The sequence below is a fragment of the Rhipicephalus microplus genome, chromosome 2, assembly GCF_043290135.1.
Source record: "Rhipicephalus microplus isolate Deutch F79 chromosome 2, USDA_Rmic, whole genome shotgun sequence".
Lineage (NCBI taxonomy): Eukaryota > Metazoa > Arthropoda > Arachnida > Ixodida > Ixodidae > Rhipicephalus > Rhipicephalus microplus.
Window position 1 is genome coordinate 160303744 of NC_134701.1, and position 18305 is coordinate 160322048.

Below are 18305 nucleotides of genomic sequence, written 5' to 3' on the forward strand. Positions count from 1 at the left end.
TTTAAGCCAGCGCTGGATCGATGAGGAGAAGGACACGCGCGAGTCTCATAACGAGCCACTTCGTTACACAGCGCCCCTGTAGAAAGCAATAAGGCACAGCGTTTGGAGAGCCCGTACACGTGCCCAAAAACGGAAAGGCGAAGAAAAGAGGGAATAAATTACAGATGGAAAAGAAAGAAAAGGGGGGGGGGGAATCCCCGAGAGACTGAAGCTGGGAAGAGGAAACGAGCATAAAAAAACAACTAAAGAAATGAACTACAGGGTAGAGTTACGACATTGAAGCTATGGCTGCACTTAGATGAAGAAAAAAGAAATATCCTAGGAGGCATCATGGCACGAGAGCAAATAAAAAAAATGAAGGGAAACAATAATTAGGGATGAAGAAAAGCCTGCTAGAGATACGTGTGGATGGAAAGGCGGTATGAACCTTGGTTTGTGCAACGCATGCGCCCTCTTCGGGGTTTCCGAAAAAGCGATGTCGTTACAGACAAGCGAGGAGATTCAAGGGGAAAAAAAGTAAGAAAACTAGGGAACGAATGGGGAAAGAGTGAATGAAGGGAGCGATAAGTGGCCGGGGTGGGATCGATGCACGTTCAAGTGCGCAGGGATCGAGAAGACGCAGCTCCGGACCCCATCGCCACCCGCAGAGTAATCCGAACCTGTCCCTAAGAATGTTAAGTATGCGACGCTGTTATGCGCACTTATAAGGACACATGTAAGAGGGATGCACCACTTTAATAAAAGCACGAGACTCGAGCAGATGCGCGAAAACCCGCACCGCGTATCGATCTTCCACCACTTCTCGTGTGCTTGTTCCTGGTTCGTTTTTTTACATTATTATCATTATTCCATCTCTATCTATTTTATGGAAACAGGAAGCGTGGAGGAAAGAGCTATCTGACCTTGTTTGTTACACCGTCCTCATGTTCACTTCGAACGTTAGTTTCCAGAGATAATATCTTGCGATTCGTCTCTTCTTTAACGTCCGTCGCCGTTTTTTAGTTCCTGCTGTTCATACTTGATTACATGCAAGCAGCGACAAGAAGCTCGGTAATTTTTTAAGCTCGGTAATAACTTTCTAAAATAAAACAGTAATAAAAATTGGCAGATCTCACGTACAGTGGGAACCGATGATATGCGAAGCACGGATGGGCAATGTTTATATGTCACTTCCAAATCAGAACAACGTTACGAGGTGAAGGTATATGATGTCGTACATGACTTCCGCGTCATGATTACCATGTTTACATGTGTCGTTTACCATCGTCATCTGTTGACGTCACGTGATACCAGATTTAGTACATGTGGAGCTAGAGAAAAAGCCGCGAGCACGCTATGAGCGTGGTATGCTGTCATGTTCTTACATGACACGCGTCTCATGATTATCATGTATGCACCCTGCAGTCATATATTTCGTCATTCACTGACGTCACGTAAGACCAAATTTGGTATATGTGGAGCTACCAAAACGGCCGTGAGTGCATCAGCATTGTAACATGCAGTCATGTTGTCACATGACACGCATGTCGTGATTATCATGTTTGGATGTGTCCTTTGCCTATGACGTCCGGTCGCGTTGCGTAATACCGAGTCTCGTATACATGTGCAGCTAGCGAAACGGCCGCGAGCGCATTATGAGCGTAGTATGTAGTCATGTTGTTACATGACACGCACCTCATGTTTATCATGTTTGCACCAGTCACATACCTTCGACATTCATTCACGCACTGTAATACCAAATGTGGTATATGTGACGCTGGTGAAACGGCCACGATTTGATTGATTGATTTGTGGGGTTTAACGTCCAAAAACCACTATTTGATTATCAGAGACGCCGTAGTGGAGGGCTCCGGAAATTTTGACCACTTGGGGTTCTTTAACGTGCACCCAAATCTGAGTACACGGGCTTACAACATTTCCGCCTCCATCGGAACTGCAGCCGCCACAGCCGGGATTCGATCCTGCGACCTGCGGGTCAGCAGCCGAGTACCTTATAGTCACTAGACCACCGTGGCGGGGCAAACGGCCGCGAGCGCATCATTAGCGTGTAACGTAGTCATGTTGTTACATGACACCCATGTCATGATTTTCATGTTAAGGTCTGCCGCTTGTGGCCATCCTAGGTCTGCCCTGGCCTAGGATGGCCAGGGCAGTTGAACTGGGGCGAAGGCGTCGATGTAGTGGTGTTGTCAGTCATGACAGGCAGTAGCGTGCGGCTTCGCAGCTCCAGGGTGTAGCAACGGGGATTAACAGCACCTCCACCAAATGTGAAGATGTTTATTAGCCGTTAAAGACAGCGACGAGACAGCGGGAAGAACCGTCCAGCGATCGGCACAGCAACGAACCGAAGCACGAGCCGAGAGAGCCGGGCGTTGGCGATGCTGCTTGCTGTAGGCACATCATCTTCACAGCCATGCAATCATGCCATACCATACCAGTTTTGCAACATGCCATGTGAACCAAACCACCGCAAAAGCTGCAGGACCAAGAAATGTAAATCATGTGTAATGAAAATATTATTCTTTATCGGTGCCAAGGTTCGTCACGCTTGTTTTGCGTGTCTTGCGAGGAGAAATGGACTTTGAGACAACGCGGTAACAACACACGCGACGTTTATGACAGAGCACGAAACAAAAACATAGAACACAGAACCAGAAAAAACATGAAGCCGAATAAGTAACAAAACTGTCTGATTGAACGATAAAACAAATGAACGCGAGTTCAAGGCGCAGAGTTCCAAAACCTCACAATGAGATGCGGGCCCCGACGAACGCCGAGGTGCAGGGCAGGAGGCGGTGACAGTCGATCGGAAGCGGGTTGCGTCTCGATGTGTGACGCTTGGCGGAGTGGTGGCGTGGGTACGACTACGGAGCAGTCAACCCGCATCGGAGACGCGATGCTCCATGCGGGGAATGGCCAGCCCGTCCAGCGAACAGCTTGCGTCGAGACGCGATGCTCGGCGCAACCGTGACCATTAGCCAGAACACGTACGTTGCTGTGCCGAACTCTGACCACGGAGACGCCTCGCCGAGATCCGCGATGTCCTCGGCAAGGAAGAGAACAGCAGGCCAGGCCGCGCCCCGAGATGCAGTACTCGTGCCGGCAACGTCACTCCAGCTGGTAGTTGGACGGCAGTAGCGTGGATGGCCGCGTTCCCTGGCCGGAACCTGGATCGCCTGCGTCCGACGCTTCGGCCCGCTGTCTCCCGTCTGCCGCTGCTTCGGCTCGTCCTCAGCCACAAAGCTTACCGCCACGTAATGTTCACACGTGGCCCAATCGTGGTACGCCACCTCTATGGGCCACCACAGGTCATCAGCTGATTGGCTGACCTCACGCGCGCATTACACGCGCCTTGCCCCGCACTTCCGTCGTCATCGTTTTCTTCACTCATCACATCATGACATTTTATGACATACATGTCATGATTTTTTTGTTATGACGAATCAAATATGTTCTTCTTACAGTCATGTTACACCATACCAAGTTTGGTATCGATACCTTTATTGAAACGGCCAGGAGAGCTAAAAGTATTCGGCGGCTAGATAGATAGATAGATAGATAGATAGATAGATAGATAGATAGATAGATAGATAGATAGATAGATAGATAGATAGATAGATAGATAGATAGATAGATAGATAGATAGATAGATAGATAGATAGATAGATAGATAGATAGATAGATAGATAGATAGATAGATAGATCTAGCTCAGAGTCGCTGAAGTTCGCTAAGGAATGCTTCACATTAAAAAATCAGGAGATGGCTTTGATCATTCAAATATGTGTCCGGAACTGACACTCGATGGCCGGCGCTATCAAAAATCAATCTATAGACACTTCGCTTCGCGGCCTCTTATCGACGCTCACTCATTATTCTCTCCCAATGCGAGGCAAACAGTGTTGTTGCCGAGGGAGTTTTCGAATGGAATGTAGATGCGCTGTATGGTGTGTCGGTTTTGGTTTCCCCAGCTGAATTAGCCAGATTTCATCGCTCCGTGGTGATTACCAGCGGCCGCCTTTCCAAAATTTCAAAGTGGTTGTGGGCTATTCGTAGAAAGGGTTTGAATTCACCCATTTGAATCGACTGGCAGTTTACCTTGGTTAAAAAGTTAAACCTAGAATTACTCTAAGTTAACTCCATAATTTATAATTTACAATGTTAATTTCTATAATATCTACTGTCGTAACTGATATTTGTACGCATCTGAATCTGGTCCATGCCATAGTTCCCTAGGTAGCACGCGGAGGCCTTCTTTTTGTAATACCCCTGTCACACGTGGCAACTTAAGTGCACGTCGAGCGAGTACTCTTATAGCCACGAGTGTCGTTTCAGCGCTGTCACACGAGCAAGATTAGTGTCACTCGCTGCAAAGTACACTTACTGGCAAGTGCGTTCCCCAACTTCACTTCGCTGCGACCAAGTGTGTTGCCTCGGTGCCAGTGGCTTGCACAGAAATACGCTGTTACCTAAAGCTGTGCTCATACTAAATTTAAACTATTGTTTTCGTTATAGGAGATTCTGCCATATACTAAAACAAGTCATAAATCAGCAAAACTTCTCGCTACTCTCTCTCTCAAGCAGTTTGCGGCCACGTCCGCTGCGGGGATGTGGCAGCACATGCTGTGCAATGGCCGCCGCCGTCGCGTTGTTTACTTCCAGCCACACTAGCACACGTGTAGGCGAGTCGTTCTCGCGTTTACGATGGCGTGTGCCACTGGTGCTACTTCCACGAAGAAAACGTGGTCCGACGATGAAACACGGGCGCAAAGGTAACGAATATATATTGTTCTACAAACCAAACAATCGCCACTGTCATAAATTCCAAAGTACACTTAGCTCTCTCATGCAGCAGTGAACCACCAAAATGACACTTTGTGAGCGTAAGTATACACTCGCTCAAAGTGCACTTGAGTTGCCACGTGCGACAGGGCTATAAGTTTTACTTAAGACACATTTATTCTACAACCGTTTCTAATGGGAGGTGCGGCACATCACGGATTTAGAAACCTAATCAACAAATGCGGGTGGAGCTGTGAGACACAGCAGGTACGTGCAAAGAGAAACCACTGTTAACTCGTACAGCCCGTGTTAAACGATGTATATGAAATCCTTGCTTCAATCTCGTGTGACCATTCTTGTATTTATTTTGCAATGATTCACTAACAAGCTATAAGTTCTCACTTTTCACCTGCCATCACCTCCTTCTAACAATTTAACGAGAAGGTATAGCTAGCCACAAGGTGCTTAGTTGCTGCCGCGCATGTTCTCCGATAGAATAGCTAAGGGGTGAGTGAGTGAGTGAGTTCATAAGTTAATTAGTTAGATAGTTAATTAGTCATTCACATATATATCTAGATAGTTGGTTAGTCGGCTAGTTAGCTAGTTTGTTAGTTAGTTCTATATCTTTCTTAAAAAGAACGCCTCTGTTGGACTTTCCATACTCCATGACGCTTTTCTCGGCGTATATTTTCGGACTGACTGCACCCCTCGTGACCTTCAAAGCTTCGGGAGGAAGGCACGCTAATTGCCCTTTCTAGCCAAGCAACTTACCGGTAGTTTTAGCACATCTTTGCGCGAGGAAATGGGAAAATAATCACTTAACGACCCTCAGGGTGGTGGCCTTTCTTTTCTTTTTTTTTCTCGCTAGCACTGATGGTAGAGAGCATCAGAAGCGTCGAACGAAGACGTTGCGGTGAGCTTTGTCCACTGCTTTTTTTTTTACCTTCGCCGGAAAGGCAGCGCTATTTGTGGTAGTGCACAGGTGTGGCGCGTGACTATATATATATATATATATATATATATATATATATATATATATATATATATATATATATATATATATATATATATATATATATATATATATATATATGTATGAGATATAACAGACAGTAATGCCAAGGAATGTACAGGGGAAGTTATTAGAACCAATGGAATGTAAATAAGAAGAAAGAAGAAAGAAAAGTGGATGAAAAAATTACCAGCTGTGAGCAGGAATCGAACCAACGATCTTCGAATAACGCGTTCGATGCTTTATTCATAGCATCGAACGCGTTATTCGAAGGTCGTAGGTTCGATTCCTGCTCACAGCTGGTAATTTTTTCATCCACTTTTCTTTCTTCTTTCTTCTTATTTACATTCCATTGGTTCTAATAACTTCCCCTGTACATTCCTTGGCATTACTGTCTGTTATATCTCATTAATATTGTGTTAAAACACGGAAATACGAGCCCTTAGGTATACACTTCTCTCCCCTATTTTATATATATATATATATATATATATATATATATATATATATATGGGTCGATGTCTTATATATATGGGTTATATATATGGGTCGATGTCTATATATATATATATATATATATATATATATATATATATATATATATATATATATATATATATATGGGTCGATGTCTTCTGGTTCATCAACGTTATAAAATTGGGCGTTATCGAAAACACGAACAAGATAGGAACGTATACAAGGAAAGTAAATTTCTCACACGTATTTTATGGTTATTAAATGAACGAATTCATAGCATTACGAACACGCTAGAACTATTTTTTCGCTTACTACTTAGCTTATTCAACACATCGTTAAAAGGCAGAGACAGAAAAAAAGGTAAAATGAAAGACAGAAACTCCCCGCAAACATTGAAGAGGTGAAATATCCTTGAACAGGAATGTGTCACCGCAGCAAGCTCTCTCAGGGCTCCAATACTGAAAATACAGGGTGCAGGCTGTAGTGTCTTAATGGGCACACATTTGGTGGGCTGCGATCAGGTATGATTTGATCGATGCGCTACACAGAGCGTAATACACGATTCCACATTTAGGGTCGGCTGCCCGTTTTTATACTTATAGGAGAGGCCCAACATGCTTCGTTGCGGCGGGTTGACTTTCTCTCGGTGCTCTTGTCAATAAATTCCGACGTATACATTCCGAATCCTGACCTTCTGTCGTCCTTGGGCGCATTTTTTCATATCTTGATATTTCGTCACTTTAATTAACGGTGTTTACCAGTCCTGGACATATTATGGGACATATCTATGTCTACCCCCCTACCCCTCTTCTTTTTTAAAAATGCGAATGCATTTTTTAGGGCCGTTGCACATGCCAGAAAAGTAGCGATTTTTAGTCTGCAAATTCGCTCACAGCGAAAAAAAGGCAGTTCGCTGCCGCCGCAGCGGTCCGCGGCGAGCTTCCAACATGTTAAAAATTTTCGCTCTGGTCGCAGCGGCGAGGGGAATTTTTGTTGAGGACCCGTCGAAATAGTGCCGGGAGGCCAGGGCCGGCCAAGCTGTCTAAATTGCGTCGACGTGTTCGTTTTGGTAATTACCACTGTTGCGCATTTTAAAATGGAGTTAGATTGGAAAGTGTTTTTAAACGACGAAACACAAGTGCTATTCGTTACCGTTCATGGAAACATAATAATATCATAACGCACAGATTGTTACATTATATTTGAAAAACTCTGCAGTGTCTGCCACAAAGAACTGTGGCAAGAAACGTGGCCCGCCGCTCCAGTCGCTGAGCGAAAACGGCGGACCGTTCGCGGTCCATGTGAAACGAAACCGCTATTAGCACCGGTTGCGAACAGGGTGGTTGTAGCGAACGGAACGATTTTTTTTTCGCTGCAATCTCGGCATGTGAAACAGCCTTTAGTCGGGCTATGTCAGGCATCCGGCGTTGTCCGCGGTGTCCGCGCGCCGGTAAGTGTTTCATCTCCGCTCTCACTCCCTCTCTCATAAAAACAGCAGCGAGCGCGTGCGCTTATTCTCACCCCTAGCAACCGCAGCATGTAGTGCGAGAGAGTGTAGGACAAGGTAAGTGCAGTGCTTCGCCGCTCCTTCTCTGACCGTTTTCTCTCTCTCCTCCTTGTGCCCCACATTCCCATCAGCTCGCGCCTCACTCTCGACTAAAGTGAACCTTGAATTCTACTTCATTATATTCTCGGCCGTTCGCTGGCTGGGTGCCTCTCAAGAACATTCAGAAATGTGTGCTCGAGACACTGCTGTGAATGGATGGTGAAACTTTATTTCGTCCGAAAGCAACTGTGGATGATTCCGTGTTAGATGGTCATCAACCCAAGGTTGGCGGCGACCTGTGTGGCCCACTCCACGACCCTTAAGTGGACGACTGGGTCTGAGCTGGTCAACACGGCCTACCCGTGCTCAAGAGAGGGATCACGCATAATATCCACCGGCAGCGTCACTATACTACATTCCCAAAGTATGTGATCATATGTTGCCGCCGCTGCTGTGAAACACCAACGCCAAGCCGAGAACGCTGTCTGTTTGTTCACTTGATAGCATTTTTTAATTGTTCACGCTAGCTACAAGAGCTTTAAACGGGTACCGCCTTTCTGGCGACAGAAAAACGACACGTGCGGTGAACGGCACTATTGTTTGCACAATGTAAGAAAAAAAAAACATTTTTCTAACGCTGGGTTCTCATGTGCGAAACGCCTTTATGGACGCTACGCGATGTATTTGCGTTTCCTCAGGATTCTCTTCGGGAGGGGCGGGCATTTTTTTAAACGAAGCGGTACTTGTTGCATCGCCAGAATGATACCGCATAGGTATAGTGAACGTAAACAGCATCGCGTTGCACTTTACCTGCAAGGCCTCCGAGTAAACGTATTAATAACCTAAAGCACGCTTCAGGCAGTTGGCTTAGTTTGCAGCACACTTCGGCATTCACCACTTGACGCATAGAGCGGGCTAAACAAAAACGTGTCCACGTGGCATGGCGAGGCACTCCGGCAAATTGCTGCCACGCTCCGAGTGTCGCACACGCCCGAGAGTTTGTAGATAAACGAATAAGGTAATCACGCAGCAGCGAGAGCTGAGGCCTAAAGTGCCGATAAAACGTTTACGGCCGCGTTCCGCACCAACAACGCGTGGGATAAAAGGTTTCTGCGTGGTTATTTTGTTTGCATAGAACTTTTTCTAGTTGCTGGAACATTTTGTTTTTCTCGGTATTTAGTTATTCACTTTCTTACGCGCATTCACTCTATAGACTAATGAGGATTCGCTTTTTCGGCTGGCACGCGACGTAAACAGTGGCATCTCAGGGCTGTATATATACACTGCAGCGATGCTTGTGGGTTGCCGTGGCAGGTCGCTGAGGAAGAAAAAAAATAAGAAATGCATCAGTAAACGCATAAGCGAGGCTCACGATAGACAAAAGAGAATTGAATATATTCGACGCCTTGAACATTATTCACGCCCGAGAAATAGACAGAACCCCATTTCTTTGTGTACTTATTTACATTATATTTCTGTTTAGTGACTATAGGTTAAGGTGTCTAATCTCGTTTTGAGAAAAATTTTCTAGAAAGCTAGACTGCTTACCTTGTTGGACCAACATATGCCAAAATTTGAGTATATTCAACATTTTTTACACAATAGTATATCATAGTGCAACTCAATAATCGTTACAATGATAGTATCTACAAAAAAAAACTCAAATAAGGTTAAACAGTAAAAATAAACTCGTGAAATATCAATATATGGTATGGTTTGGGGTGCGCTTTATATTTGTTAATTAGCGGTTGATAAAGGTACCTTATCAGTTTTGACTGATAACGTACATGGCGAGCACAGAGCACAGTATATGGCAGCACGTACATTGCGAGCACACTTGAAGTATGAATCCTATATATATATATATATATATATATATATATATATATATATATATATATATATATATATATGTTTATATATATATATATATATATATATATATATACAGTTTTATTAAAACTCGTGTGAAGCACGATATTCAAAGCGTAACGTTTTTAGGAAAATAGACTAGTAACCTTCACGAACTTCGGTTTAATCATTGTTTTACTTATCTTAACCTCCTTATCTTGTTGCGCCATGTCCTTGGTGTTTCATTCGCGTGTGGAATGAACAGACTGGACAGCTGGGTTGTCGAGAAACAAGTGACCCTATCGTTTATTCTGCGTTGGTAGTTATAGTCGAAGGTGGAAAGGGTTAGAAAAGGTCAGAGCCAGAGGTACGCTTGAGGCAATCATGCATGTAGATAGAACATGTGCTTTCATCAGATATGATACATCCTCCTTCCAAACAGTTGACGAAATTAATGCCGCTGGCTTGTCTGCTGGAACTGCTGGTCATAACCCAGATGCTCTGGCAGCCGCGTCTGTCGTCGACCACGTCTCAATGGTTGAGGCGACGGCTGCTGAGCTTCTGCAGGCGAGGCTGCGGTGGTCGATGGCACCTCACCTTGAAATGGGATGTGGTTGTTGGCAACCACATCCCATTTCATCTTAGTCGTTTGATGAACCAACACTATATGGTTCCTTCGTCGCCAGAACGTGCCGACGGTTGCGCCTCAGCACGGTGTTGTTCTCTGTGCGTACGTAGAAGGACCGTGGGCCGGCTGATCCGATCACTTTGGCTTTCGTTGCCCATGGTGTCCCATTCAAGCGAACCACGTCATTGTCGCAGAGGCCAGGTAGGGTGCGCCTATGATGACTTCTCTGCCGGTGTTTCTTGACGAGCGTTGCTGACACTGGATTGAAGTCCGGCAATGGTGTGCGCAGCCGCCTTCCTTGCAAGAGTTCGCCCGGAGACCAGCCATCTTCAACAAGACTCGCCATGTAATACAACAAGCCCAGCCAGAAACACTCTCCTGCAGGTTTTGTTTTCTTTAGGATGCGTTTTACAACTTGTACACCCTTTTCTGCGAGCCCGTTTGATTGCGGGTACTGCGGGCTTGATTTCACATGCTTAAAGTCGTAGCGCTTAGTGAAAATAATTAACTCCTGGCTGCTAAACTGCGGGCCATTATCAGTAGAAACCTCGGCTGGTATGCCGTACCTTGAAAATATTGCACTCAGTCTATCGATGACAGTACTGGCTGTTGTATCGGGCAGTAGCTCCACCTCAGGGATATTGGCCATCAAGTCATAGACGCACAAATAATGTCTTCCCGAGTACTGATACAGTACCATGGCTGAGTAGGTGTTGGTTGCATTATTAAAGGCTCCGATGGCTGCTTATAAGCGTATGTCTTTCAAGTTGGACATCTTTCCATCAAGGACTGAATTTCCGAGTTTATATTCGGCCAGTAAACCATTTGTCTTGCTCTAGCTTTACACTTTACCTGGCCAAGATGGCCTGCGTGGATCCGTTTCAACATGTCGCTACGCATGCTTGTCCGTATCACCACTTTAGTGCCTTTCAATAGTATGCCGTTTACTACGGATAGCTCGGCGGCCACCGGTTTCAGGGGGCCGCCGAGCTATCCGTAGTAAAAAAAAAAAGAATAATAATAAGCCGGGAAGCACTGTCAGCAGAACACCGATCACAACATTCCAAATGCAATTCTGCATAGGAAAAGATGGTTGTAAACAATAACGGAAATGGGTCGACCAGATTCGTCTATCTCCGGGGAGCAGGGGGCCGAGGAAGCATTAATTATGCATCCTTCATACCCGAGCCTCTGGCGGTGTCACTCAGCCCATATCAACGCCGGATCTCAAAAAGCTGTCGCTAAGTTGCACAAACGAACTTATTCCCGGGTCGTTTGACACGATTAAAAGAACGAAACAGGCCCTAAACAGATAGGCGAACTATAGAAAACAAGGGAAGACAGTAAATTTTATGCTGACGGAGGTCGAAAACCTCTATACCGGACGAGTTGTGATTCATTGAATCGGGCCACAGCCCGTGCGCGCCAAACTCATCCGTCGGATATCACCTCCGGGAGACATGTGCGCGTACTTCTACACGACAAAAGCGTATAGCCATTCTATACGAGCAAGGAATAGATCTCCATAAGCCGAGACGCTCGATAGTATACCTCTCTAGTGAGAGAGGGAGGGAGGGAAACGAGCGCACCACTCCATACAATATGCATATCGGGCGTGATTATCGGCTCCTCGAGCGCGGTTGACTGACTGCATCGCGAAGCTGGAGAGATGAAAGAGAGACATCTGCGGGCGATGGGGCCACCGCCTCTGGCGAGCAGGTGCCGCGTTATGAGAGGAGAGGGGAGAGATCGTACACAGAATCGAAGTCGGGAGTTAAATGGATAAAAGAGGAAGGCGATCAAGCCTGTCTGGTATATAAAGGGCTGATCGTCCGCTGACCCCTTCCCCTTCTCTCATTTTTCTCCGGCGACGACGGATTGGAAAGGGAAGGGAGAAGTGTCGAGGGGCGTGGTCTCTCAAGCACTCGGAGCCATCTGCCGCATCATTTTTCTTCCGGGGCCGAAGCTTTGCGGCGCTGTGTAGCTTAGCTGCCATGTGCGCGAGGCTCAATACGCGCTCAATTTTCGGGAACGCGCCCGCGCTTCTGTAGCATACTATGTACAGAATGCTGCATCCTTGGTCCCGGCGATGCTGGCGACGTTCACGGGCTGAAAAGGTGCTTCACGGGTGTGCGCCCTATACGTACTCACTCCTACGGCTGTATAGCGTCGTGACACCAGCGCGTTGCTTGTCTGTATATATGAGAGAGATCGGGCCCTATACTGGGATAAGTGCGATACGCTCGCTGAAGACGGTCGCTCCATTTATGACGCATTGCTTACCACCACTTCTCTTGTATTTCTTATAGCTGGCACGGCATGCTTTCTTTTTTTCGAGCGCCGCTGCAAATGCCCCTTGCCTAAACGTTATTTCGCGCACCAACGGCGTGACGAGAGAGCTCGCGTTGTTGCAGCTCGAGGCATTTAGTCTAGCGCATTAGGTTTCACGCGTCTTCTTTTTGGCGTGGCATACGACGCGTTTTTGTTTGTTTTGTTTTTTGCCTGCATGAGAGTGACGCGTATCGTCGTGAACACGATCGCTTGTGAAAAAAAAAAAAGTGCGCACTAATCGTCCTCGCGGCTCTCGCGATGCGGGTGGCGTTCGTCGTAAGCCGATATGCCGCCTATAGGCTCGAGGAGCGGCGGCATTCCTAAAGAGCGGGGCTCGCTCGTTTTTCGCTTTGTGCCCGTCGCGATGCTCCAATTTGTCACGTCGCGGAGTCCTGCTTACCCCGACCGACGTTATCGTGGGAAAACTTGGACCCATGATTCTATTACACGTGCCCGCTTCTAGGGGAGAAAACGAGGCACTAAAATGTACGAAGGTACGGAATGTAGTATTTAAACTCGGATGATAATAGAGCTTACCACACCACCAAGTGACACTGTACCTCTTTAGCAACATTTGTCGCTGATGTTCGCAAATAGGCGCACTGGGACATAATTTTGCGAGTCCTTGGAACTGCCTTGCTAAAATGCATTCTTATCCAGTTTAGAAACTACTTTCGTTTGCCGGTGCGTCGAAGAAAACTGGACACAGTTTAAGGACAAGGTCAATGAATTGACTGACAGGTTTATTCCGAAATCCCGCTTCCGCGCAAACTGCCAAAAGCCGTGGTTCTCTAGAACTCTGAAAAGATTAGAAAACAAGAAAAAACGTCTGTTTATATTAGCAAAAAGACTAGAAGACTCGCAAAAGTGGCAGAAATACTACGCAGCTGAAAAAGCTTATTTATGCACAGTTCAAGACGCAAAGAATTATTTTTTCAACGTTGACTTACAAAGCATGCTGACTTACAACCAAAAAAAATTTTTGGCAGGTTTTGAACCCCCCGCATACTGCCCCAATTACTCTTACCAGTGAATCGGATCACGTATTCACCGATGATCAATGCGCTAACATCTTCAACACCGATTTCTCATTCGTGTATACCAAAGAAAGTAACGTGTCATTTACAATACCACCCACTATTATAGAATGTGCTATGCCACCGGTATCGTTCACTGTTAATGAAATTATGTGCTTAATCGACAAATTAAAACTTTCATCCTCTTCTGGTATTGACGAAATCAACTCCAAATTCCTTAAGAATACAAAATATATTTGTGCATCTTTTCTATGCTTGCTCTTCTCACAGTCACTTTTAACAGAACGCCTACCAGATAACTGGAAGAACGGGAAGGTCGTTCCAGTTGTCAAATCGGGTAACAAAAACTCGCCATTAAACTATCGTCCCATATCTTTAACCAGCGTGCCCTGTAAAATCATGGAACACGTCATCTACACGCATATCATAGACTTTCTTGATACAAAAAGTTTTTTTCCATCCAGCACAACATGGGTTCCGCAGAGGTTTCTCTTGTGAAACGCAACTGGCCTTATTTGATCATGATTTGCATACTAACCTGGACTGTAACTTGTAAACCGATGCCATATTCTTAGATTTTTCCAAAGCGTTTGACAAAGTACCCCATTCTCGACTGTTACTAAAACTTTCCCAGTTAAATCTTCACCCGAACATACTAAATTGGATCAGAGAATTCCTTACAAACCGCTCCCAGTCTGTTAATATCAACAACCGTACCTCTAATCCTCTTCCAGTAACGTCCGGAGTACCCCAAGGTTCGGTACTTTGTCCCCTTTTATTCATTATATACATAAATGACTTGCCTTCAAACCTAACCTGTAAAACCCGCCTGTTTGCTGATGACTGCGTTATATAAGACACTGTTACTGACACTTCAAAACAGTCATCCTTACAAGCCAACCTAAACTGCCTCCAAAAATGGTGTGAGCGCTGGCTCATGGAACTTAACCCGAGTAAATGTAAAGTCGTTTCATTCCATTGCCACCACTTGCCGCTTCTGTATCGGTACGCAGTTAATGCCATCCCCCTAGAAAATGTTCCGTCATACAAGTATTTGGCCGTCACTCTTTGTAGCGATCTTTCATGGAACATACACGTCACTAATATCATTTCATCTGCAAATAAAACACTGGGTTTCCTTAAACGCCATTTACGCCTCGCTCCACAACACGTAAAATTACAAGCATACAAATCCATCGTTCGACCTAAACTAGAATACGCATCGCCAATTTCGGACCCTCGACAACCTTATCTTACACATGCCATCGAATTGCTTCAAAACAAGGTCGCTAGATTTATTCACTGTTCATTCTCTTCCACTGTCAGCGTATCTGGATTGAAAGCAGAATCTGGTTTACCAGATCTAGAACTTCGCCGTCGCATTGCCAGCCTGTCATTGTTCCACAAACTTTTTCATAGTCCCTTGCATGTCCCACATTATATCGTTCCCACTGTCACAGAACGAGCGCTCAAAAAGGGCGCGCCACCAAATTCTTGCGATAACGCGCGAGAGAGACGCCGGGAGGTCAAAAGAAAAAAAACAAACATCCAAGGCTCCCCGGGCGCGCGCTCTTCCCTCGAAAGCGTGCCTTCGCCGACGAACCTCCTCACCCCACATCGGCGGCCGAGCAAGCCCTCGAAAGTTCTAGAACGAAAGAGGCGTGGTCATGCCGAGTTGAGTCATCCGACGCGGAGGGCATTCGAACCGTCTCGCCCTCTCCCCAGCCTTCGCTGCGTATCGCGCCGACGAAATGACGAGAACCTTCTGGAATCTCGCGGGGAAGGTATCTAATCGAGCGGCCGAGACGAGAGAGCAGGAGAAGACGGAAGTTAGCGCCAGAGCGCGTAGGGTATCCCGCCATGTAGTCGGCGAAGGTTTTGTCCGTAGGGACAAAGCAGGAGAAGACGGAAGTTAGCGCCAGAGCGCGTACGGATTCCGCCGTGTTAGCGGCGAAGGTTTTGTCCGTAGCGACAAAGCAGGAGAAGAAGAAGAGGATTTGCACCTGAGGGGTAAAGGCTCGAGCTACAGGCAAGAGCGTGTGTCTACCGCTATCGAGCGAAGACGCGTGGCAACAGCTGCGTGTGTGAAGCCGACGTGTTTCCGGTGAAGAAGTTTGAAGCTTGGAGAGAGGCCAATTGAAGACGCGAGGTTTCCTGGAAGAGAAACTTCAGGGGCAGCGGAACGACAACAACGCTGGACTTTGAGTGAGTGATTCTCGGAAGAGTATCATCACGACTTTTGTTCCAAGAACTTCGGACTGAATAAGTTTTCGAACTCTTTAGTCTTCAAGTGTCTTGGTTGTTCGATGCATGCGACTGCATTGTAGTGCGTATTGTTGTCTGTGCCCGTTGTTTCGAGTGTGGCTGATTGTACTGTGTAGTACGTTGTTTGATTGGTGACATATTGTATGCAACTATTGTGGAGTGTGCATAACTGTGTATTGTTTTCGGTCTGCCATTATTGAGAATATAATTTTGTTTGTTTATCAACTCTCGGCTCTGACTTGTTCTTTGGGCCACAACCGGCGTCCGCTGGCGCGCCAAAAAGGACCACTTCTAAATTGTCCACGCTTTCGTGGTGCGGTTCGGGGGGCCGATCCTTCGGCCCTTGGAATTAGCCCGGCGATCGCCTCCCTAATTAACGGGACCTGTGTGACAATTATTCTGGTGTCCGCGACAGGACCTTTTCGTGCACAGTGTGTCCAAAGTAGTGAGAAAGAGCCTCGAGTTGTTGATAGTGCTATCGGAACGATTTTGTGTGTTGCTCAGTGTCCTCATTAACGAGTGCAGGGGAGTGTTCCGATAGACTGATTTAGGCAGATACTTTTTGCACGCGGCAAGGTTTTATTTGCGAGTTTCGAGACACCATGGATCTCGAAAAGTTAGTCGCTCTTGGTGAGAAGATGGGTCTTTCTGGCGCCGAACTACGGAAGTGGGTCACCCAGAAGAAAAAAAAAGAAAAAGAGAGGGCCAAAGAAGAAAAAGCAGCTGAGTTGGAACGAGAGAGATTGGCAGCTGAGAGAGCCAAGGAAGAAAAAGCAGCTGAGTTGGAACGAGAGAGGTTGGCAGCTGAAAGGGCGAGAGAAGAAAGAGAAGCAAAGGAGCGACAGCTGAAAGAAGAAAGAGAGGCAAAGGAGCGACAGCTGAAGGAAGAAAGAGAGCAGCAATTGAAGTTGGAGCTGGAGAGAGAGAAGTTGGCAGCCGAAAGGGCGAGAGAAGAAAGAGAAGCGAGGGAGCGACAGCTAAAAGAAGAAAGAGAGGAAAGGGAACGGCAGCGGCAGCACGAGATGGAACTCGAGCGGCTCCGTTTGCTACAGCGAAGTGAAACTCCCGTCCAAGCTAGAGTTGAAAGCAGCGAACGGGAAGATCATGGCTTCCGCTTGAACCCGAGCAAGCTGCTCGTAGCGTTTGATGAAAGGAAGGACGACCTTGACGCGTACCTTCACCGATTTGAGACGATTGCAAGGAGCCAGAATTGGCCGGAACATCAATGGGCAACTGCTTTGAGTACTTGCTTGAGTGGTGAAGCGCTCAGTGTGTACGGCAGGCTGACGCTGACCGATGCAGCCAACTACGCAAAGGTGAAAGCTGCTTTGCTGAAGCGATTTAGATTTACTGTGGAAGGGTTCCGGGACAGATTTCAGACAGGAAAGCCAGCTGATGGTGAGACGGCTACGCAGTATGCCGCCCGACTTAGCCATTATTTTGACAGATGGATTGGACTTTCAGGGACAGCGCAGGAGTACGATGAGCTTAGAGAGCTCCTAATTAGAGAACAATTTCTTACTAGTTGCCACCCAAGCCTGTCGCTGTACTTGAAAGAGAGGAAGGCTGAGTCACTTGAAGGAATGCTTGAATTGGCTGATCGATTCTAGGAAGCGCAGGGTGGAACTAATTTGGCCAAGGTCAAGAAAGAGTGTCCCGAAGATTCGAAAAATTCGGCGCCCGAACAAAAGAAGCGTGCACCGGAGAGTGTTCCGTGATGTTTTCTGTGTAACCGAGTGGGTCATCGCGCGAGCAACTGTCGTACTAACTTTACGAGCCCTACGGTAGTAAAATGTTTTAAGTGTGGACAGCCTGGGCACAAAGCAGACGCATGTCGAAACGGAGCGAGTCAAACTCACCAGGTATCCTGTGTGCTAGCAACACCGAAATCCGATGATAATGCCGTCACCGACGGATTTGTAGAGTTGAAAAATGGGGAGATAATTTCTATTGTGGGTGCTGTAATGTCAAAACAGCCAACCGGTGTGGCGAAAGGAATGCCAACGGTGCCTGGAAAAGTTGGGGGTAAGAAGATTACGGTTCTAAGAGACACCGGTAGCTCCACGGTTATCGTGCGGCGAAATTTGGTACGGGAAAGTGAGTTGACAGGCAGAACGAAACCAGTTTTAGTTTGCCTAATTGACTGTACGGTTTGAATGCTTCCCGAAGCAGAGATTGAGGTTGAAACCCCGTACTTCGGCGGGAAGGTTACTGCTCTATGCATGACGACCCCCCTGTACGACCTTGTCATCGGAAACATCGACGGGGCGCGAGGACCGAATGATCCGGAATGTTTGGGAGAAGACCCTAAGATAGAACCCTCGCCAACCCAACGACCGCGAGATACAGTGGAGGAGCAACCCGTGATGGATCTCACT